This window comes from Lasioglossum baleicum, chromosome 9 (assembly GCF_051020765.1).
Source record: "Lasioglossum baleicum chromosome 9, iyLasBale1, whole genome shotgun sequence".
In the NCBI taxonomy this organism is placed as follows: domain Eukaryota; kingdom Metazoa; phylum Arthropoda; class Insecta; order Hymenoptera; family Halictidae; genus Lasioglossum; species Lasioglossum baleicum.
In genome coordinates, this window is record NC_134937.1 from 13,579,179 (window position 1) to 13,603,833 (window position 24,655).

General features: G+C 47.1%; 1 protein-coding gene across 3 annotated transcripts in view; it reads left to right on the forward strand.

The window, feature by feature from the left end:
* The window catches only part of LOC143212017 (Krueppel-like factor 6), a 378,041-nt gene that overhangs the window by 56,945 nt on the left and 296,441 nt on the right, over positions 1–24,655 (forward strand). The gene's annotated exons all lie outside the window — the stretch shown is intronic.

Below are 24,655 nucleotides of genomic sequence, written 5' to 3' on the forward strand. Positions count from 1 at the left end.
TCCTCGGTTACCCGTAAAACACGTAGCCCGGAGCGAGTCGCCTTGACTAGCAGCCCTCTCCAAGCCGAAATGACCAGTCAGCTTCCTCTTCTACCTTCTACCTGGCATGAATAACGTACCGGTGCACGTGTATCGAATGCCCGATTTCCACCGCGTCGATTCGACGCTCCGTAATCATGGGCCCGGCCGGGGAGGATTTACCGTACGCCCCGCGACGACCAACGAATATTTAGTTATTTATTCGTTCCGCGATGGCAAACGCCTTGAGGAACATTCCCGGGAAACGGGGGAGAAAATCGGAAGTTTCCGAATATTCCCAGAGACGCACAGTGACGCGAGAGCCCGATCTTCGTGGCCGAAACTATTGTAGCGTTACTTCAAGGTTTAATGTCATGTTATTATAGGTCGTTGGATTCGTCTCGGTACCAGTTCGAATATTATGGAGTAAAAAATGTATGTTAACCCTTTGAAACACATTTAATATTTTAAGTAGCTACTAAAAGTATTGTATGAGGTATTATATCAATTTTATATAATATATTGATAAAATTAAAAATCTGCTGGGAAATTTATCTGAAAGATCTAATATTTTGAATTTAAGGTTTCCAAGGGTTCTTATCTGAGAAAAAAATTTTTGTTGTAATTTGAAAGTCGAAAAATAGAATTGCGGTCGCAAATAGCGGACTCCTGGACCACTTTCGCGTCCAGAAACGCGTGCCGATGTCTCGCGAAAAGTCCGATAGGCAGCGCGATTCAGTTCGGAACACGTGGCTGCCGGCGCGATAACAAGGTAATCTATTACAGGAATTTTCTGAGTCGCAGCGAACGTGTTACGACCCTTCTGCACGACGCCTGATAACCACTGCTCCACTTTTTCCCCCGGCAATCTCGTCCGTCTTGCAAAATCGACGGCGACGTTTGCGCTCGCGTTTAGGCTAGAACAGTTCTCCGTTCGCAGGGCTCGCTTATCACGCAGATAAACATTCGCGACGTTGCTGATGTTATCTGTTGCGAATGTCGTATCTTCGGTACGAATCCCGTCGTCACCGGAGCGGTACCAACTATCCGTTACGCCCACGCCGGAATTTCGGTATTTACGCTTCGCGAGCGTATTACTTGGCAGAGGAAAACAGTCCGGGCGATGCTAATCTCGATCAAATGTTCTTCGTTCACCTTTCTGTTCTTATCTTTTCTAATTGAAGCAATTTTTATCGAACTTTAACGACTAAAACTGTTGAAAAGAAGTCGGATAGAAAAAATCGCCCACTCAACCGGCAGATACCAACAGAATCTCGATTCTAAACCATCTGGTACACACAGAAGAATTTATACCGAGCGTTCAGCGAAGCTAATTCCATTTCGCGCACAATCACGGTCCATTGAACGCATCCTCCACAGTGCGACCGAGTTAAATAAACTCTTCTCTCTCCCAACCACTCCTATTCCTGTGATCATAAACGACAGTCGAGCAGGAAAATACACATTTTCTAAAACGCATACGTAAACACTTTTACGTCGTCCATTATGCGTCCATTATCAAACAGATGTAAAGAAATAACCTTTTTAATATTCCTACATTTATATACAAACGATTATAAAGTATACAGAGGCGACTTTCTCGCGGAAAATGGCAGCGCGAAATCGCAGTCAGTGTCGCGTGCTCCCTCGGGAGAGCGAGCCAACTTTCGTGGAAGGTTTTACAGTTTAAACAATCCTTGGGACCGGTCGCGCAATAAACCGCAGGAAAACAGATTTTCCAAGTTGGTGGTCTATAAACCCCGGGGCTCCCGAACGCAAGAAACTCCTCGAGAAGAAACGGTGCTTCGGTCTTCTCTTCTGGGTGGTGTGGCGGAGGTCCGAGGTCGGGAGAACGGGCGAGGCTCGTTACCCATTTTTAAAGCTGTTTTTAAAGAGCCCGACGCGGACGCGGTGAAATTTCGCAGCGTGAACCGCTACAAGTTTCGCGAGGAAACGTTTCCGCCCGGCTTGGACGGGCTTCCGTTTCGAAGGAATCCATAAAACTGACGCAGAATGTCGGTTTATGGAACCGGGACTCGGCCCGGCACCCTTACGAACATTCCCAGGCCCGTGTTCCACCGGGACACAACCACGTTTTCTTGTTCTTCTCTACAGTTTTCTTCCTCTCTCTCTCTTCCCGCGCATGCAAAACGCCCGTCCATAAAACCGTGGGCCGCTCGTAAAAAAATAAACCCGCGGCTTTCGCCCGACTTTCGCTTATTAGGTTCGTTGGGCCGGGGATAAGTGAAAAATCGTATCGAGAGTCGTTCCTGTTGCTGGTCGATGTTTGTAGAAAATGTTTCATACGTGATTCCCGTCGTTCTAGGGTGAAAAGTGAAAGCAGCAAGATTCCCGCCGAATCTGCACGGACAGAGAGCAAATTCCCGGCGAAAATACGGCTCGCGATACACGCGAGGTGCTTGCAGAGCCTTAAATGCGAGAAACAAGCGCAGAAAGTAAATGGACGTCGAAAAGAAAACAATGCGCGACTCGGGTGGTCGGGGGTGGAGAGAAGCAATTCCACCCTCGGTTTCCTTTTGCCAGCCGACCCTCTACACCCATTCCGTGTGCCGGTCCAACCCCGTCTCGGCTCGTTTCCCCTGCCGTTTTCCGTGTGGCGCGCGTTTGCGGAAAACGCGTACGAGGAACGCGACGCGGCAACGGAGCCGAGAGACGCGTTTTCGTCGACGGTCTCCGGACGAATTTACATAAGCTTTCTTTCATTTCGATGACGTTCCAGCGAGACGTGAAACAGTCTCGAGTCCGAGGTAAAGACTGGAGTTTCTCGTGAACCCAACAAAAATTTTTGTACGTTGCAAATATGAAGTTTGTTCGACTTGTTTGGAAGGTTTTCAAGTCGTAAATTAGCGATCGTAGACGATTCAGGTGATCGAAGTGTTAAAGGGGAGAGAAGTGTACACCATTCCTATCCCTGTTTCTTTTACTGATTATTTTTGCCGACGATAAGACACCTTCCAACGGTGACGGATGACTCGGCGCGAAACGTTTTCCAGGAAACTCTGCTGCGATATCTGTGTTTGCCCTGGGCTTTCTTCGTAAGACCCGCTGACTTCACCGATAATGACGACGAGCACGTAATTGAACTCGTTTCTTTCGTTTCGAGGGTTTTTCCGCTGTTTCCTGCTGATTCGATTCGAGTTCCGAGCGATTTTTCTACTGCGCCGTCTCCTTTGTCTTCGTTGATGTTCTTGTTGAGACGAAGTACAGGGGATGATTTTCTTATTTCTTATTTTTTCTTATTTTGTTGAGTTCTATGAGTTTCATCCTCGCTGAAAAACCGTCAGCAAGATCGATCTCAAGATTCCCGGGGAACAATGCAGAAAGAATCGGCGCGGCGTACGCGTCGGAACGTAGATCGCCGCTTTGAATCGCTTCTCCCCCCGATCTTCAGCCCCAACCCTTAAGTCTTCATCCCCGTGAACCCTTCTCGGTAGTCTGGATGGTTTGCGGAAACGGAATCGACAATACGTTGACGTTGTGGGGTAGTGATTAACGACTGGCAAGAGAGCCGGGGTAAGTAAGAAGCAAGCGGTGGATAGTCCGGGGGTGCTGCTAAACGTTATCCAAGCATCCAGAAGGCACTGTATAAACAAAGACGGTGGATGCCGGTGCCGAGGACGAAGAGAGGGGTGGCATTGCGAGGGGGTGGGGCCTCGGCGGGCATCTACACAAAGAAACTACCGGGCAACCCCAAGCAGCGACATCAAAGACAGGCTGGGAGAACTGCAAATGCGCGAAAGAATGGGTTAAAAACCCGAGGCGGTGGTCGGCGTCGTCGTCGCCGTCGTCTAGGTTGTCGAAGGGGTGCGGGGCTGAGTTCTCCAGGGGGTGGGGTCGCGGAGAAAAGAATCGGGAGAAGGGGCTTCCAGTGGAAAGGCTCTGAAGGACGCTGAAGGACCTTAAAATGAAAACATCTCGCCCTCAAAGCGTCCCTCTGCCGACACGCGACTCTCACTTCTTCTTCTCTCTCTCTCTCTCTTTTTCTCTCTCGATTACCGCACCCTCTGCAACTCCCGATGCAAGCCGGCGAGACGCATCGCTCTCTCCTCATTCAAAAGGATTTGAATCGTGCGCCACCGAGTCCTTGATGAGCACTGATTCGTCGAAAGCCCCCGTGTTCCAGAGGTGTCGCACCCACGCCTCGAAAAATTGTTCCAGCCCCGTCGCGATTTTTTACCGACGCTCTTTTTGACGGACACCGAGGGGAGACTGTCTCTTATCTTCTTCTTGTTCTTCGTCGTCGTGGCGTCAGTCTTTTTCAATGAAATCATTGCAGATAAAATGGTAATAAACTTGTTTATTAAGACAGCCGATAAACACGAACCCAGCCCTCCGCGGAAATTGATCTCCCGGATTAATATTCCTGAACAAAGAGGCACTACGCTGTTCGACAACAGCGTTATCGAAATGTTTTGTTTCATCCTCGTTATCAGAAGTGACGTTCGAAAGATGTAGGGAGAGAAGGAGAGCGGGCAGCTTGAAACGCGACAAAAAAGGAAATTGGCGTGTGGAATCGAGCAATTAGAGCAGACGCTCCGGAACCTCCTATAAAACGAACCCAAAGTACGATAGACGCTTTAATCTTTCAAAATGAGAGAGAATTTTGTGCAAACTATCTCCCACTAAAAAATTACTACAAAATTGTCCTTTACACTTTACGTGAAACAAATTGTAAAATACCAGTGGAAAAAATCCGTTGCGAGGCGACGTGGAAATTCTGCCACTTTTCTGTCCAATATTTTTTCGCCTGGCGCTTCGCATTAAACCGGACGTGGACGGTAACGAAGAAAGACGCCAGTTTCTGGAAAACGGTGGTTCCCGGTAACGGGAAATCCAACTTTCCGTTGGCCGACGTGAAATTTCCAGTTGGTTCTCCGGGCAGCAGCTAACGGAACCGTCGGCGATCGTCCCGACGCGAGCACACACAGTCCGGCAAGAGTCAACGTTTCCCTCGGCCTCCTCTCCCTCCGCGAGAAGTAACGTGATCGATCGTTCCCGGAGTTCGTTCTTCCTGTTTCATCGTCAAAGTCCCAAAGGAATCGACAGGACTGTCCGACGGTGGATGCTCGCCGAGCATGACGCCGGACACGATACGTCGTTAATCTTTCGCGTCGCGGTTCTCACTGCCAACCGGAAGTCGATCTCGAGCAATGTCGCAATGTTGCCAGTCGTCATCTCGTCCGACTCTCGATGCAATCTTTGAAATTGCGCCGGGACTGGCTGCTGCCTCGGATAAAATCGCCTAGCCGAGTGCTGGGGGCCATTTTTGACGCGTAATTCCTCCCATCCGCCCCTATCAGCTTCTTTTTGCCGGGCGGGTTGTTACAGTACCGTGGATGACGCTGTTGCAAAATGGAACGGCGGAGACGATCCTCGGAAACCTGAAACTGGAACGTCGAAAGTGCCATATATACCAAAATTCCCTCTCACTCGGAACAGTTGAAAAGAGGGGTGGTTTTTCGACGTGGCATTCGCTGTGATGCTGTTGCAAAGTAAAATGGAAAAGACGAAAGCGCCATTTATTCGCAGGTGGACAACTTTCGGGCGAAATTTTTGCGAAGACGAGAAGGGATTTCATTAAGGGGATGTTTCGTGAAGTTCGCGTTCCGCACGGTTTTATTGTTTTCTCGGTGGCAGGCCGTGTTCAACGTGAAGTGTGAACAGCGAGACGCGCTGAAGGGGAATATTTAAATTGTGGTATGTAAACTGCGTTATGCAACGAGGCTGGGAAAACGCGACTGGCCGAGATAAGTTTCGCGATACGGCGGGCCGCTCGCGATTGTGTAACTTTGAACCAAGGGAGAGAGGGAGAGTGGTTCGCGGTATCTGCGGACGAGAAAGAAAGAGGGTTGTACTCGGTGCTTATTTTTCTTTCCCGTTTAAAGCGTTTATCTTGCAATTTTTGCGCTTCGAGTATCTCGGCCGCTCCGTTTTTCTTTCTATCTCGCTCTTCCTCTCTCTCTCTCCGGTTTCGGTTTTAAGTGTTCTCGCAGGTTTGCGCGATTCTATCAGTTTCCTGGTAGCGGTTTTATTCGGCGCCCGCCCGCTGGAAATGTTAGGGTTTATGCGTGTACGCTTTCGTCATTTTTATTTTACGAAACGGAAAGAAACGAAAGAATGAAAAATAAGAAAGAGAGGGTGCTGGCGCACACGCTGACTGACTTAGCACCGAGATACAGCTTCCGCCAGCTCGTTCCGAAAACAATATCCGAAAAAACACGGTTGTTATTTCCGGGGCCGGCTCGCGAAATCAACGCCGGTAAAGGGGTTTGCCGGGTAAAATAAATATTTGCAGTTAGTAACGAACAAACGGCAATATTTTCACCCGGTTACAAGGTCGGTGGCGGGTAGAGCTAGGAGGTAGACGGTCAGGCACATATGTATGTAGCCGCGTTGGTAATGTCATGTATCTATCGTTCGTGTTTACCTATCGCATCGATAGCAGACGCGGATGGAGAGAGAAATAAAGAGAACGAGAGAGTAAGAGAACTAGAGCCAGAGAAGTTTTGCCGGGTCCGGAGTTTCGGAGCAATGGAACGATGGCGGTGGCCGATCTCTCCTCGTTTTTCATCGGTTCCAGTCAATAAAGCTCGTGGCTGTTGTTTTGCCTTCGGCTGACCACGCCATCGCGGTCCCGTTCTTGTGCTTTGCAACTACCTCCGTCGTTTTTCTCATTCCGTTCGATTTCCTTCTTCGTTTCTCTGCGCGCCGCGGTTTCCTCCTCATCCTCCTCGTCCTGATCCTCCTCTCATCCTCGTTCTTCTCTCTCTCTCCGTTCCCCTGGATAATCCCGTAGTTTGTCCCGTGTTTTTTCGCCCGGGGAAAAAATTTCCTACCCGGTGTTTACCGTTCCTTAAAGGGAACGCCGGAATACGGTTTTTTGTTTCGACGGTCGGTCGCAACAATGCGTTTTTCGATCCGCCACCGGCGGATACGTTGTTTATGGCCTTAAAAGGATGACGCGGAGTTTGGATCAACCCCATCGTATCCCCGGGTTCGCTGACATCTTCTGCAGTCGGGGGTGTGTTTGTTGCAATTTTCTTGCGACCTCCTCGGATGTAACAGAGGTTTTAGCACTCGGTGTACGTACAGTGACTCGCACTAATATTCGGACACTCTTAAAAAAGCGATAACTTTTTTAAAGAACTTTTTTGAGAAGTTAGAGCGATTAGTTTACTACATGGTATGAAAGTAAAATTTTTGAAAAATTGCAGAGAAAACACTAAAAGATGCTATATTGAAAATTTAAATATTACGTTTTGTGGATCTGTGTCGATTACATGTACTGTGAAAGTTTATATCTCTGGAAAAAAGGGTTGACAAGGAATTTGGTGCAATTAAGTTAAATAAGAGAATGTCCTATCGAACCGTTGGCAACAGAGTAAGCTGGTGTAACTTCTGCTGAACTTATTAATAAAAGAAAATTGTCCAGCTTCCCGTATCCAGTAGAGAAGCCTATTAATCCGGTAGATAAAGCGTTCCAAGAAACTAGTTCAAATAAGCTCCGAACGTAGGGTCCGCGAGCGAACGGCATTTATAGTTAAACGTTATTCGTTAGAACAGTCCACGTTCATGAGTTAATACGATTCATTTAGGTAAATAGTAGCGCATTATAGCCGGCATAAATTTGCTCGGTGAATGGGGCTTGTGTTATCACCTTTATCAAATAAGTTCACACGGCTACCAGTCTGGCTGATAACACTGCGCAGTTGGGATTAATCATTGAAGCAAATTGCATTCTGATTGCGTGTCCACTTACTTAAATACGAGCCGGTGAATCGGCGACTCTTGTACGCTTATGCTAAACAGAACCGCGGAAAAGACGATGCTCGAATCGAATTAGGCTCGAGCAGATAGAAAAAGAATTTTTTTAAATATGTTCACTATTCGTCATCGTCCCCGAAGAGTTCCTGAGTTTCCCTGAACTATTTTAATCAAGTACAATCTTGCAAACTGGCCAGATTTTGGTGAATTTCGCGACGCTGATATTTTCGTGTAAATCCCGGCCGTTTTACGGAAACGTCCGACAATTCGTCTCGCGAGCGTTGTTTCCGCGTCGCGAACAGGAAGAGGACTGTGTACAGCGACTGCTACCGGATTCACAGTGGCTGCGTCCCGATACAAAGGTAGCTGGCTGGTCAGTCAGCGTGTGTCCACCTGGGAAACTCGGTGTGGCAGAGGCAGCAGCCCCGAAAGCTAGCAAAAGCCCTCGGTAAGTCCTGCGAGGACGAGGACGAAGGATATCAGGCACCGGTCCTCTCTGCGTGGGCGTTTATAACCAGTCCCTCAGGAAACGAGCACCGTCCATTCGGAGAGATAGTACGAAGAGGCAGAAAAGGGTGGAGAGGAGGACCACGGGAAAAGGAGTTCCCTTTGACCGCGAAAAGCGGATTTAAGTAAAAGGGACTGACTGGTAACAAGGCGCAACTCGCGCGCGCGCGTCCACTCGCCGGGATTCAATGGAATTATTCGATGCACATTAATGTGTGCTAGTCTCAAAGACACGGAATTGTAGAGAAAATTACGCATCGGAAGCAAGAGAATTTTCGGATCTCTTGCCGGAGTCGGTTTTCCTCTTGCTTTCGAATAAACGCGACGAGATAAATGAATCTGTGCTTTAATCCTGCGGTCGGACAAAATGCAATCTAAAATGTTCTTCGAATTTGTTGTCCCTCTGCTGCGACTGCTGCAATTATTTTTAATTAACGAAGGTGAAAATTCGCCCGTTCCCCTTGCCAACATACTATCGGATTAAAATTCTTTTTTATTTCACCTTAACATACCAAAACTACTTTCTCGCCAGTCCAATATAAATAAAATTTCTTCGAGCACGAGCATAGGAAGCTGCAAACGGAAATGTCGCGCGGCTAAGTGAAGAACGTCGCGGGATGATAGCAGCGAGCGAATGATAGAGTGAAAGAAAGTAAAATATGATGGGAAATAAATGGACTACAACGCGGAAGGGCGCAGCTCGGGCTGGCCGCGTTGTTAACAAGATTGGCGAAGGGAGTCAGTGGATATCACGAATTCGTGACAAATTAGACACCATCCGGGAATTAATTTATTGCCAGCCGAGGCTCCTGGGAAGGGTGAGACTCTGTTTCTCGAAGAAAAGGAGAAGTCGCCTTTCTCTCTCTTTCTCTCTCTCTCTCTCTCTCTTGTTCCCCCTCGATTTGTCTGGAGTCTTTGCAGGAGGGCTGTCGCAATGACTGATCGACCGACTTCTATCTCGCCGGGAACAGACGAGATGAACACGACGGTGTGTCGTGTCACCCTCTCCCCGGGCTTTAGATTTATTTGCGCGGGGAAGAACCGGGGGTGGTGATGGTGTAGCGGTGCAGAAGGGGGTTGGAAAAGGCTGGTGAGACGGTAGGCTGCACGGTTGATCGAATGACTCCGGATCCGGGAGCAGTGATAATGAAATTGCCGTGAAAAACGAGGAAGACGCCCGGGGTAGCATCACCGGTACAAATGTACTTCCGCCCCGACGGCTTATAATTCAATATACCCGTCACGCCAGGAGCTGCGACAGAATTGGAAGTAAATTACAACCCTTTCGCGTGTTTGATTTCCAATGCAACAGGGCCACTTCGATATGGCTGCGCTTCGGATAGGACAGATATTTTTTGTTCGCTGCCGACTTGATAAGCCTTTGATCAACTATCGGAACAGACGCGAAATTGTACCTCGTCGGACTTTTTAGACGCGTACTATCTTTACGTTGAAGACGATTGCAATTTTCTCAAGGTGCACATGTTTCATCTGAATTATAATAATGAGATACCCAATCGTCATCGTTGTTAATCGTGCACCTTGCTACAAATTTGCAAAATTCCCGATCAAATTCGTCACTGGAGAATCGCCGGATGGTCGGTCATGCCGCGGAGCATAAATCCTGATTGAAAAAACAGCGAAGCGTAATATGAAATTCCATCGCCTAAAACACGTCACTCGCAACTTCTTCTTAATTACTCAGCGGCGCGGCGGTCGTTCCGAGGAGCTGCAGCCCGGCGACTCTCTCTCTCTCTCTCTCTCTCGCTCTCTCTCTCTCTCTCTCTCTCTCTCTCAGCGACCCTTCATCAATATTAAATGCACGAAGTCGTGAAGGTGGGTAGAGAAGGTAGAGGATGAGGAAGGGCTGATCCTAAATGTCGTTCCGGACACGGGAGGACCTGGAGGCTGCTTGGAGGGGAAAAAAAGGATCGAGATCTTGCGCGATCGTACGGGTACCTGCCAGGACGTGGGATAAGGGAAGATTAAACGAAACCTTAAGCGATCAGGTCGTTTTTAGCTTATAGGGGGCTGGGCTAGGGACGCGCGCGAATGTTCAGAGACATTTCCAGCAGGAGGTGGCACGCGCGTTTGTGTTTGTGCATCAACCGGGCCTCGCTCTCTCTCTCTCTCTCTCTGTCTCTCTTCCTCTCTTTCTCTCGCGCGTACATGCTCTTTCTGTGTGTATTCTGTAAAATACGAGCGTGCCGGAGTTAAGCCGGTCATAGATCGTGGAAAGCGGGAAGAGAAAGAGTGCTGGCCAAGGGAAACAGCTCGAGGGACGAAAGAGGGGGAGCCAGAAGAAGAAGGGAGCTTTCAACCTCACCTTTCGCGCCAGCTACAGGAGTCTGCTCTTTCGACTCTGGAATCTGCTTACGTTTCCCCGGGTCCGATTGTCTCCGTGGCTGCATCCACCCTCAACTCCAGCGCCGACCCCCTCAGCATCCCATCGCACCACGAATTCCTTTGTGCGATCGGTAACGGGTTGGATATTGTTGCGAACCAGACGCTGGATTCGCTGAAATTCCAGCGAATTTTGAACCTTCGCGCTCCTCTCGGTCAACTCCTTTCGAGTTCTTTCCACTCGACGCTTTCTGCGTGAGTGATGGATAAAACTAGGAAAAAATTGGAGCGTTTCAAACACTTTTTATTTCGCACAAGAATCCGCAGTCCAGCGATTAATTTTAACCGATTCAGTCCTATAATGAATTTTGAAGGTTGATGTCCAGTCGAGCGAGTGAAAAATTGAGCATAGTCGAGCGAAATGAATATTTGAGCGAAGAGAAGACATTATGAATCGAAGGTGGGATAATGGAAGGACGAGTGGAAGCGAGAGGCTAGTTAATTGTCACCGTTTAGACGGGATCGGACGATCTCATTGAGTAAGACGTGGTCGGTCGATCGGTGGTTTGAAAGTTTTCAATCAAGCCTCGATTCTTTGCTATCGGCGGCGCGTCTCCTTTTTAACAGCGGCAATTAAGGAGCGTTGGTTGGATCGTTACTCGCGGCGACGGATGCAGTAAAATCGAGCAGTTCCCGAACACTTTAGAATCTCGACCATAACCGTTGGCAGGGGTGGGTTCTTCGTAGTAAATACTCTCGGGAGTCGATCGGTCGAAGAAGAGCACAGCCGATCGGCCGAAAGTTACCTAATTACTCCATCAAATTTGCATAGAAGTCGCGAAGGAATGGTCAATTAAACGGGCAGGCGTCGAAGAAATTGAGCTGCTCCGCTTTATTGCCCGCGCTCTCGATAATAAAAGAGCCCACCGATACGACAGTTATAAAGCGTCTTTATAGAGCGTCCGATCGACGCCGCGCCGTGAATATATGAAACCTGGCTGAGAGGGAGGGAGGGAGGCGTCAATTACCGCTCGAAGAGCGCCGCATCACTTTTGCCTTCGTTCAATGCCATCACCACGACTCGTTCCGCGATTAATGCACGGTTAAATTTACATCAGAGCCTTCTTCTTCTATGTGTAAATTCAACCGTGCACTACCGTACCTTGACGACGTAACGCACGCACGCAATTCGGTCGAAAACAGGGGTGCGCGGCAACGACCAACCCCCGCGCGCATCGGCAACCCCCTGCTTAAAATGGATATTAATGCACTTGGCGGCGGGGCCGCGACCTAACCTTAAACCCTGGCTTATGAATGCATAATGACCGAGTGTGCAACCCCGCGCAATAAAATATATTGGCAGCAACGCAACCCTAATGGTCGCTCGGAACCGGAACGCGGCCAACTGGCGGCCAATCGCAGTCAATGTCGCTAATTTATCTCGTTTCTCGCGAAACCGTTCCGACGCCTTCAATTCACCATACTCGTCTTATAAAGTGTCTTTATTACAGTTGTAGTTTTAATTAAAGATAGTATACACATATATACTGTTTTCAACCCGCTAAACATATTAAGAAAGCGGCTGATGGACAAAACAGTCCAATGTCGCATTTTTCAATAAAGAAGAATGTTAAGAAAGAAAATCAATTTCTTCAATTCAGCTAGAAGATGTCTTAATTATGCTAATAATCTTGGAAGTATTTTCTGATGCTTGTTGAACAGTGTTTCAATTGTCTTTTATTTTCTGTTGCAGGTAAGAGCATGATCGGATTTCACCGGACTTTCTCGGGACTCGCTCGGCGAAAGAAATTTCTTTGACCATTCGTGAGTCGATTCTTTTTTAAACCATCGAATGTTCTGCATATTTCACAGTTCACTCCCACTCGGTATAACAGACAGGGTTCTCGCCCAGCGAAGCGTTTATGCAGTATTTTCAATAATCCCAATGAAACTCGCCGCGTTCTATAGGGAACACCTTGCGCTTTTATTAAAACCTATCCACATTTTTCAATGAATTCCATCAACCGCTAAAATTCAGACCACAATATCCCCGACGCGGCATGCAGATATTAAATTGTAAAACGTTGAAATTTTCACCGTAAATTGACGAACACCTGCATATATACATATTATACATATGCGTGTACCTAGAAATATCTACATAAATGTATATACGTTCAGTACACGATGGTGTCACGATTATAGGACGCAATTTTTGGAAACGTCCGAAAAACCGAGAGACATTGAATCTCGGGACGCCGCTGATAATAAACACTTTTTAATTGACTCGACCGGTGACAAAGAACTGCATTTGAACCGAAACAGCCAGAAAATATTCCCTGAGAACGCTAACTAAACAAAAGAAGGAAGAGTACAAGTATTTGTCTGAATTCAATAAAATGATATAAAATATCTGTGCAGCTTACCTGTATAGTGATCCCGTGAGAAGTATTTCAATTAACATCACACAGCAATGGAAATGGAATATCCTGTTGGCAGTGCATGAAAACTACGATGGTTTTGTAGGAGTCCAGCGAGTCGGAAGTATCAGAAAATGTGCTTCCAGAATCGCTGACGCGGCCCAGCGACCGATCTAAGAAAAATATTTAGCCGCGTAACATTTGATGCCGTGGAAAAATGCGGTGCAGAAGTTGAGGTAGAGGAGGAACCAGTCAGGGAGATAGGGAATTACGGTGCGCGGCCGGGGAATAAACCCGTCGAATATCATTATCGTGCAGGCACACGTGGGCATACATACTTCGGTATTGAATTTCATCGCGCGTGCAACGTTGCATCGGCGATATACGCCTGCCTAAACTATCCGGCCGCGTGCATTCTAAGAGCATTCCGTGCACGCACGTGATACGCGACGAGGACGCGAACGCGTGCGGAAAATCCGTCGGGAATGATCGCTCGACCAAAAACACCGCGATCGACATCCCATTCTACGTTTTCGTTGAGGTACAGTATTTTATCGATAATTGTCCCCAACACGGGACAATTATGTTCAGGGACAATTATCCGCCAGGGATAATTCTTTGACTTTTGCCGAACGTAGAAAAGGACAGTGGAGATCGAGAGGCCTCGCTCACCGAGAAGTGTAAACATAACTAATCCAATGACAAAACTTCTTTATTTTTCATTATTTATTGGTGGGACTTTGACCAACATATTCGTGGCACTTCTCTAATTTTAGTATATGTACTGCCGAAGAGCAAGTACACTTCTCTAATGAAAATTATACCAAATATGATATAATTCCAATTATATTTATTTCTGTAATGGACGATGAAAGTTTTCGATGCAAAGAAGGACAGCGTATGAGAAAGAAAGAGACGCGGAGAGTCGCAGCGCGCCGGCACAGTTCAAAGAACTTCCCATACGCTGTTCTTCCTTGTAAATATTCTTATATTCATTGTAAATACTATCCGAATTATATCATATTTGGTATCATTTTCATTAAAAAAATTACACGAATATGTTGGTCAAAATCCCATAAAAAAATAATGAAGAATAAAGAAGTTTTGTCATCGGATTAATGTGGTCTCACCGATATACCCGAGCCGTATGATGTCATGTACTTCTCGGCGACTGAGGTCTGTGGAGCTTCTTGGTCCGCAGGAGTGGGGATAGTTCTGGGACAATTGTCAGCCAGACATTCGGGACATTTACCGATGAAATACTGTATAGCGTATAGTGTATGAGAAAAGCATAATGAATGAGCTGCAATGGCGTAATGTGGTCATCGAATGGCAGGACAAAAAATCCGCAATTCCCGGGGGATGAAGTTTTGTGGACGATACGAGTCTCTCGCGAAGTTTATGGCGTCTCGGCCGAGACAATGGTCGCAGAGGTGGTTCGCTTATTAAGCGAGCTGACACCGTGCCGCGCGTGTCCAGAATGATCTTAATGAGACTGCCTCCACGGGTTTTAATCGCGGTATTATTCGTTACTATGGAGGAAGTCTTTAAAGCCGACGCTTTGTCTGCCTCGTTTAGGAGATTTCCTTTTATGAACGTCCGTATGGGACCACCGTATAGCCCCGTACAGATATGAGACAGTGAAAGTGAATGACGCTTTATGGCTGCTTACCTCTACGTGTTGCGCAATTTCATCGACGCCGTATTAATTTTTATTGAAAGGGATCCCTTCGCTATGGTTTTGATCCTCGCGCGATCCTTTGGGATTGTTATTAACGGCCAAATGAATGAAATGAAATTAATCGGGGAGACAAAATGCGCCAGACGAGTCGAGCAAATAGCACCGTTTCAAGTAAATACCATAAACGAAACAAATGGAGGGAGGGATTTGATGAGCAAATAGTTAAGTGTGGAAAGTGGAAAGTGAGTACATAATAGGATAGTCAACACAGGTGCTCATTTGTTTATTATTGGCACTAGAAAAATCTTCCTCTATAAACACAAGAGCCATTTGACTGAGGATTAAAGGTAAAAACAGAAATATCAATCGTTGACCTAACAGTTCGTTCGTTTATTGCGTCCGCGATCGGGCGAACCGGTGCTCCAGCACGTCGACCGCCATTACTTAATGTCGCTCGAATCACCTCGCAAATTGATCGCGGCAATTTTCGGTCGGTCGACGAACTTGTAGATTGCAGCATCGGATTACCCGCGATAAACACAGTTTCAGGGCTCAGAAATTTCCTCCGAGGAGAGGGGCTTGAGCATCTCGCTCGGCTTCTTCGCCGTGCAATTAATATTTCAAAGAGACGAGACGAGCCGGCGAACTCGTTCCCCAGGAAAAGAATCAACAACTTGCCAGTTCTTGGACCGCATTGTCCGAATGAGACGTTCAGACGATATCCTGATCGACACTGACTCTTAAACCACAGATGATCAAACACCTTCCACAAAAATCGCTGTATCTAATTTAACTCTGAAACGAATTTCCATCCTCCACCAGTACCAAATGCAAAACGACTCGAGCATCTCCCCAGCGTCTCGCAACACCGCGCAGCCGGCGCTATGAAAACGTCCGTCACTGTCAGCTCGGGGTCTCTATCATCCGGACGACTATTTCAGATTAGATCGGATTAGTTTTCTCCGGAGGAACGCGTTCATTTCGAACGAGAATAGAGGCGAGAAACGAAAGAGATGGAGAGGAAGAAAGAGAGAGAGAGAGGAAAGGTGTGGGCTCTATTCAGCAGGTGTGAGTGCCGGGTAATCGCGGCGCTCGATTAAACATAGCCACGCAATTAATTACGCGGCGGAGCAAAGTTTAGATAGCGTCGGTCTCTCGGCCGGATCGTTGTTTTTCCCTCCGACTCGTTACTTTTCTTCCTTCCTTTCCTCTCCCCGCGAACCACCATGTTTCTCTCCGTTTTTTCCCCGGTTGGTTCTCGTTTCTCCCTCGCGCGCGGTTATGTGTCTTTAACGGAGCTGAAAGCGGGGGTAACTGCCTCAAACGGATAACAGGGAGTGGAGTAACCAGATCTACCATCCCCCCTCGCATAGCAATTCACTTGCTCGCCAGCTCGCTCATCCGACCATCCACCCGTCCGTCTTTTCGGTCTTATCGACCGCAGCCTCCTATTACGCCGTCGCTGGCATAAAGTCGCGCTCGTGACCTCCTCCCCCATCTCCGATCATGCTCTTCTCCCTCTGATCCTACCCTTTTTCCGTTTCTCCCTCGTCCTCTCTCCTCCTCCTCCTCCTCCTCCTCCTCCTCCCCCCTCGGTTTTATTTTTCGGGGGAAACCCGGTGTGATTCATCGACGCGACGATCACCGAAACTTGTCCAACTTGTCGAATTTGTCCCGCCGATCCGAACCCATTCGCCGCTGTTTGTTTCAGGGAAATTGCCGATCGGACCCCCGCCATAAAACCACGCTCGCCCTGGATCACATTAAACCCCGTGGACTCGCGATATTTCTCTGTAATGGCTCCAACAACTTCCCGCACCCTGCCGATGCGTTGCATCGCTATGGGGTCGACGCTTCATCTGTGGGTCTTAGTGTTATCCTAGATCAACTTATTTTACTTCTTGATTCGTAATCGTATAGAGCATTCCTTTTTATAATCATTGGTATGTACCTTCAATCTGATTTTCCTAGAATCTGTGCTCTCTTTGCAGGGTAGATGCACCCCTAACATCGCACTACGGATAAAATACTTCTTGGTATTAATACAGCATTCCTTTTTAGAATCATTGGTACTTTCAATCTAGTTTTCCTTGAGTATGTGTTATCTTTGGAGGGCAGTTTCAACCCTAATTTTGCACTATAGACAAAATAAGAAGCATTTGAATTTCTACAATTTTCCAAGCTTTCCGAGTTTATAATCATTGGTACCTTCAATCTGGTTTCCCTTGAGTCCGTGTTGTCTTTGGAGGGCAGTTTCAATCCTAACATCACACTATGGACAAAATAAAAAGCATTTGAATTTTTCTACAATTTTCCAAGCTTTCTGAGTTTGATCTAGGTTAAGTCTCAGTCTTCTAAACCTTTCGTTTCGCAACCTCGTTTCCTATCAATCCGCTGCGCTCGATTGTCAAGATCTTTTTCCGGCCCCATAATCGTTCACCGTGGAAATGGAGTGCTCTAGCTCGCAGCAATCGTCGATAACGCGTCGCTCTTCCGATCTCTGTTCCTTTAATAGCTCCTCGCGAGTATGGCTCGTCAATATTTATCCAGATAAACAAGACTTCACTTTGCCGCGACGCGAACGAATTACTCGACAGCTTCGACGCTTAAAAGGTAATACTCGGTTCCCTTATAATCGGTGTACATATATCGATGTTTGTCTTCGTTGAAAGACGGCTGACGCGATGTCGAACAGTCTTCGCTCCCAATCAGCAATAAAGTGTCCGATAACCGGATAGTCCACAAGATATTCCCCGGGAAACTTTTTATTTTTAACGTTTACGTTTGTGGGATGATTATCGATCGTTATTTTTACTGTTCGCCGTACTATTCCATCGAGCAGGGGTATCGAGGAGAAAGACGAAGAGACTGTCGAGATTCTCGGGCGCCCTCGAGAATCGATAAACGAGGACCTACGCGATTGCCTGTCGATTACATCGTTGACAGTCTTCGTAACAGAAACTGTGAGTCAACGGGAATGTGACTGGCGTATCTATATACGGTCGTACGAGCAACGAAGTCTTTCGCACACGCGAATTTAACTCTTGTTTAGTCAACCGCGTGCCCATTTACTGTATCTTCGTCAACAATTTGGCAATGTTCCTCAACAAAATATTAGAAAAAATTTCTCTGAATGTCCATTCCTTGCTCGCTAATATATTCATTTATAGTTTTATAATGAGAATTTGTGCAAACATGTTAAATACAGAAAGGTTTTAAATAATTTTTACTACACAAGGTATAAAAACACCTCCAAAAAAATTCAACGAAAGAATAATTGTCCGGGTAAAAATTGTAGGATCGATCCGAGTGGAGATCACGATGTTACCAGGCACGGTATAGATCCTGGGAGCAGTGAGGTCGCCGCGGCTCCGTTTTTCTTTCAGTTTACCACAAGACGAAAATAATATTACCTCGGTCGAACAGCCAGGAGATTTCGAGGGTCGAGTGGTATCGACTCGCGGCCGGGCGCAGGCCAATCTATTTAGCCGAAAGGATCGAGTATCGAAGGATCGAGTCCCCGGGGCAGCGAGGACACGCAGGATCCGGTTGGTCGACGTGTCCCCTCCCCCCGCCCCTCTCCTGCCCCCACGAAATCCCTTTTACGGCGTGTCCTTCGACCCCCCTCGTGGCTGTAAACCTCACAAATTACGTCCCAAAGGGCGAGACCGAAAACTCGCCGGGGAGCAGGTGCGTGAATGCCAATGTGTACGTACGTGCATGCACACAGTCGCCACGACACATTCACTTCTACACGCATATTATTATCTTAGTCGACTCCCTTCCGCATTCCCTGCGCCCCTGTCCCCGCCCTTTACCTTCTACCTCGTGCCTTTCCCTTTCGGTTCGTTCCCCTGTTCGTCCCCCTCTCTTTTTGCTGTTGACTCTGAAATCATTCATTTTTCAGAATTTCTTTCGCAGGTAATTGTAGAATGAAAAATTCGAAATCTTTTGAGGTGCAAGAACGCAACTGGCAGCTCGATGTCCAAGTGTTACAAGATCGTGGAGTGATTCTCTTTTTCCCTGTTGCTGTGTGTCGCAGGCGGAGGACCGGCGCGGCACACAGGACGAGAGGACTATTAAATTAGCATAATATTGGCACCCGATGCTTTTGAATACATCGGCGTGGTACCGCGGCGAGTTTCATGTGAGCGGTTATTTACCACAGTGGCGAGTTTTCAACGTGGCTTCCCTTATTTCCTATTAACCGGATGTCGGAAGGGGCGATGTGTGCGTGCGTCTGTTTTTGCGAGGGCTGCGCAAAGGTAGAACGGTAGACTCGCGTGTTCAACGGCGATTCGTCTGCACCCCGTTGAAATGAGATTCTACCCGATCGTGGTACGACTATCCTACCCCTCCAGAGTAGATTTGAAATATCGCGGCCTAGAACTTAACACGTGCGTCCGCCAACCCCCTTCTGGTCTACCAGGGCTGATTCACTTAATTACCTTTCGACCCCCACGAGCTCGAATATTTAAGTCGAAAATTGAACCGAGAACTGCTCCGGTGATTTCGAGAGCTAAAAAGTTGCTGAAATTGTTGGAATAGTTGCCATTTCGGCCCGGGAAATTATCGAACGTTGGCCTTGGTCCATGCTAAACCCTGTACACGTTAGTATCCTGGAAAATTTAGGATAATTATATTTAGTCGTTCGGAAAGTAACCTCGGTTTTAAGTGAACGTGAGTTAGAGCCTATTTTTACGGGAAATAAACAAATTATTAACTGACATTACACACAGTTAAGTAAATTTTTTCGTTTGCTCGTACTTGTAAATTGTTTTTTTTTTTGTTTGTTAATTGGAAACTGAAGTTTACCTAGCCGATACCCATAAATCCAGCGCAGACTTTCCAATTGCATTTTAATAACAAACTGGAGAATTTATGTGCGAACGGTATCGGCAAAGTATCGAACAGGTGAGTAATGGTCGCACAAAATACATAGTAGGAAACGCGCTCCAGATTAATTTAAAAATCAGCTTATCGCGTCTTATCGTGTACCGATTAAAAAGAGACGAGGGAACATCGTTTACCCGAGTGTCTATGTTGGTTTGTTCTCCAAGCGTGCTAGTGAAACGAACAACTGAAATTGTCCTTATTATTTCCACGTCACAACTGAGGAAGAACAAATCGATTTAACCCTTAGCACAAATGTGTCATTTTCCAGTTAAAATTGCTCCGAGTTCAAAGGGTTAATTATGGATTGATCATCAACCGATCAACCATTTTTACTAGCGCATATACAAGCCGGTTCTCTCAGGATAGGAAGTGGTTTGTAGGTCTGGGAATCGTTGCTGGATTTTACAGTTCCCAGATCCTCGCCGGTATTTATATATTTACTGTTTGCCGTGTCGGCAAGGAACGGCCGGAATGCGGCAAGATTACCGCGGAAACGCGCAGGTTTTGCCGATCGAACACCGTTATTGTAGTTGCTGCAGAACGATTGTCGGCGTGTCATTCACCTTGCTGTTTTCTGCGCCGACGTATCGACATTTTCCTCGCTCCTTGGTGGCGGCTGCCGCGCTATTTTCGATGCGTCCGCCGATCGTTCCCGCCGATTAATCTCAATATTGTGCGTCCTCCGTGTTTCCGCGGCCGATCGATGAATCCGCGAGGCTGCGCCGGCTCGATCAAACGCTAGAACGTGTCCGGCTTTCCTGCCGCCGTGAAATCCGTTTATTAAACTCCCGAACGGAAAACCCGAGACCAAAAAAAATCACGCGTGATTTCGAAACTGTGAGTATTCATACCGGGTGTCCACTAGGGCTGTTACTTTCCTTCGAAGGATTTGAAGCTTCGAAGGTGTTGAGAATCGAAATTTCGAAGTGTCGAATCTCGAACCCCGCAGTAAATTATTAGAAGATTAAAAGATCTTTTACTTTGTTTTAACTTGTGCTCCTTCGTTTTCATTAAATATTGTTTACCATTTATTTGTACGATAAATATATTTTTACAACTGGTTGTATTTGTACTCACAAAAATGATGACATAACATGAAACTCGTAAGTTACAACTTCATACGCTTCGGAGACTTCAAAACATCGGACACGTCAAAGACTTCGAAATTTCGTACACTTCGCAAGTTCCCTTTGAATCTTTGAAGCTAGTGTCCACTCGGGTCTGGAATCTGAGAATACGTTTGGCCAGCAACGTAATTTCGATAGGATCGTTACACGCGTCCTCCTTTTCCGCAACTGGGGACGGTGAATGTTCAGGTCGCGTGCAGCCGCCACAGAGTCGATGGCTTCCGGTGTCCCTGTGGGCCAGGTTCACGACGACGACGACGACGAGATTCTCCTTTGTGGCTGACGAGGACAGGTCCATGGTCAAACAGAGCGCGTGCACGCGAGACTCGCGCGCTGTAATTTCGCGTGGGAATCCATTTAAACCGATTGAAGCGGGAGGGATCGCGAGAGCCCCGTCCATATATACACACGTACACAGAGACACAGGCTATGTAGGAGAGGGAACAGAGGGAAAAAAAAACTATTCGAATCGTGGAATCGCAAACGTTTTATCGCGCGATCGCGACGGCGGATTTAAATTTACCCGATTTCAGGCAATCCAATTTGGCTAATGAAACGCTCCGAGCGACGCTGTTTGTCGGTACACGTACCCAAATCTCTCTCTCTCTCTCACTCTCCCTTTTCGCTCCCGTTCCTCAGCCAACCTCTGCCCTCTCGCTTCGGTAATATACAGTCTGAACGCCGAGGTAATTAAGTTGTAATTGATAAGCGTGTTATTTCGACGGCCCTCCCGCGGAAAAGGAAAATTACGCCGATCCCCGACCCGACTACGATAACGCGCGCAACCTGAAGTGGAAAGGGTCGAGTCTGTGTCCTGATGCTGCTGGCATCGTTCTCGACACGATCATGCTTCCGGTTCTTTCAAAAGAATAAGCGGAATTTCGTTTTCACTCGGTGCTGTGCCTGACTGAATTTTAATTTTCTGCCTGCTTGTTTAAATTACTGGCTTTTTACGTTCTGTCGAGCGGCGGGATCTACGTTGATATATGTAGAACACTTAAATGTTAGGTTGGAGGGAAAATGCTGTCGTAATTCAAAGAAAACGTTTGAATCAGTTTCGACAAATACATGTTGATTTGAAAAACGTATGATGATTTACAAGCAAAATTACCTGCTTATTTCAAATACGACAGAGCTTCCCCTCCGACCTAATAAAGATCTGCGTTTCACTCAATTAGTATTGGAATATGGGTATATAATGAACCACTCACGATTAAATATGAAATAGATTTTATTCTACATATATAATATATATGAAGGCACGTTGTGAGGCACATCTTTACTATTTGACAAACACGACAGAAGTGAGGATCGCTCCAGAAAATAACAGACATCGATCTAAGAAACAAGTGAGATATAATAGATACAATGTTCATTTGTATAGGTTCTCGAGAGTCAAACAAACTGAATTTGCCTACTAAATAACAGTAGATTATTTTTGTCAATTTGTTTCTTAAATAAATTCCAACAATTAGATCCTGATGATTCTACTGGGAGAAGTATGAAAATATTGCTGCTTAATGCACGAGTACTGAAAATATAGTCCACCTTAAAAATCGCAGGCCCATAAATAAATACGGAATACCAGGCTATTTCCATGCCGGCTAATTGCGTAAAGAAGCCAAAAACACGTCGCTGGCCGAAGAAAGAAAATTGACTGTGCCGTGCCAAGAGCCGCGTAATGGCAAAGAAATTGCCCGTGGCTCCCGATTCCGGCAATCAACGTGGCCGTTTGCACTTTAATGCCCGAAACTCTTTTTCAGAAGGTTGCATACTGCACACGCGAGCCCGAAAATAACGTTCCGTGCAACAATTCAGTCACCTCTATTCCTGGCGCCGGTTTCGAGCGTCGGTTCGGCGTCGTCTCTATACATAAAAAAAGATTGCGCGTTGCATCACGTGCGCAAATTACCGGATCCTACTCAACTGTAGAAATTATTGAAATTAAAACAATTTCCTATCCGTAAAATTTCAAAAAAATCATAGGGAATGGAAATATTCTAGGTCGGAAGAGATGTGTAACTTTCGAGTTGATGTGTTCAAAGAACGGATTCCAGTTCCGCGAACGCGATGATAATTCGTGGCGACTTCGCAAACCGCCGAGTACGTGTAACAGGGACCGACAGGGCGAGCGCAGAAAGTCATCGCGACGAGGAGAAAGTTTCCGTGGAAACGGACACGGAGAATACCAGCGGGATACGCGAGTCAGATAAAATAATAGAATAATAGAAACCGAGGAGGCGGCGCGTCCGGGCGAGACAAAGAGCGTGTGGATGCAGAAAAGAGAGAGAGAGAGAGAGATACAAGGAATTGTGGAAAACAGAGAGACAAGGTGGGTACGAAAGAGAGGGGTAGCAGCGGACGATAAAATTTAGGCGTTAATCAGAATCTTGTTTCCATGGCGGGGACGATCTCTCTAACGAGGGACCGTCGGCCATTGTAACATTTACACAATTACACGTTTCCATTCCCTTCGGACGTTGCCGCGTTTATATATCGGCGTTGGCCAGGTGGCTGGTGCGTACATACAAGTCCGCGTGCACAGCGCAATTTCCGCGTGCATCGTCGCGTTCCTCGTGAAAAAGTGAACAGGAATTGCGAAATACGATTTTCTCGTACGATGCTTAGTTTTCGAGAAGATTATTGACGCTGATCCTGGTTGTCTGTGCATGGCTAACCGTTTCTACTTACTAGGGGCACTCGCGCTAGAGTTAACTTTGAGATGCGATTTTCTCGAGAACGCGTGATTGGATGAAAAAATATTGTCCTACAGTTTTTGTGCGGTTTTTAACGAGGAAGCTTCCTGTGATATTTTCGAGACCGCAAAAATTTGTGGTCACGTTCTTAGGCTAGTTGAATGTTTTCGCGAAAGCATTATTTTCTAGAAAGAGTACACAGCATACAGCACATTTGCCGAAAACACGATCCACACAGAATCCGCGTACTTTTTAGCGAGTCCTCGTAAAAGCGGAAACGAGAGGCTCGCGAAACGCAATTCCTGGTGCGCGTCTGAGTCGAAAGAGAACGAGGAAAAGGTGTAGAAGGTGAGGCAAGGTAGCAACGAGGATAAGGGGATGTGCAGGGGTGGTTTACGGAGTTGGTGGCGACGGTGGTTGTGGCGGTGGTGGTTGTGGATCGGTCGGGGGTGCCAGAAACCACACACACACGCAGATACACAAACGTACACGCGTCTAAAGCCTCTCGCTCTCTCACTGTGTGTAAAAGTGCGTGCGGCGCCGGGTTCTCGTGCGCGCGCGTGTGCGTGTGTCGGTGCGTACACACGTGTTATTGATCGCGGCGAGCGCTGCTGGCGGCCTACCGGTCCTACCGGCGACGTAACAGAAACGCCAACCGCATTTTCCCGCTAACTCCATTCTCTTAGAAACCACTTTGCGCGGGCCGCGACAAGAGGCGACGCCGGTCGACGAGGCTCCGATACCAGCACGCTTCGGAAATTTCTCGATGGACCGTGGGATATACCACGGCACCCACGGACCCTGCCTGCAAGCTGTTGCTTCCAGGAGAAGCTGCGAGGGACCTTCATTCCCGGATAATTGCGTTTTTCGAGCTCGGGGAACCATATGGCTGTCGCGCCGCGCGGAAATGCGACTTGCCCGAGCAACTTTGCTGTTTGCAATCGGTAAACACGGCAATCTTTTCAAAGCGTTTTTCTTCGGATCCGAATAAATGGTAAAAAGGTATCAGTTTATTAAAACGATAACTAGAAACGCGCGTCGCGAATGAGGAACGCTCAGGTCAAAAACGGAAGAACAACGGTCTCATGCACACCTGATGGTCAAGGGTTCCATGCCGAGGACAATGTACAATGTATGTATATTGACTGTAGATACAATGTGTATAGAGGTCAGCAGTCGATT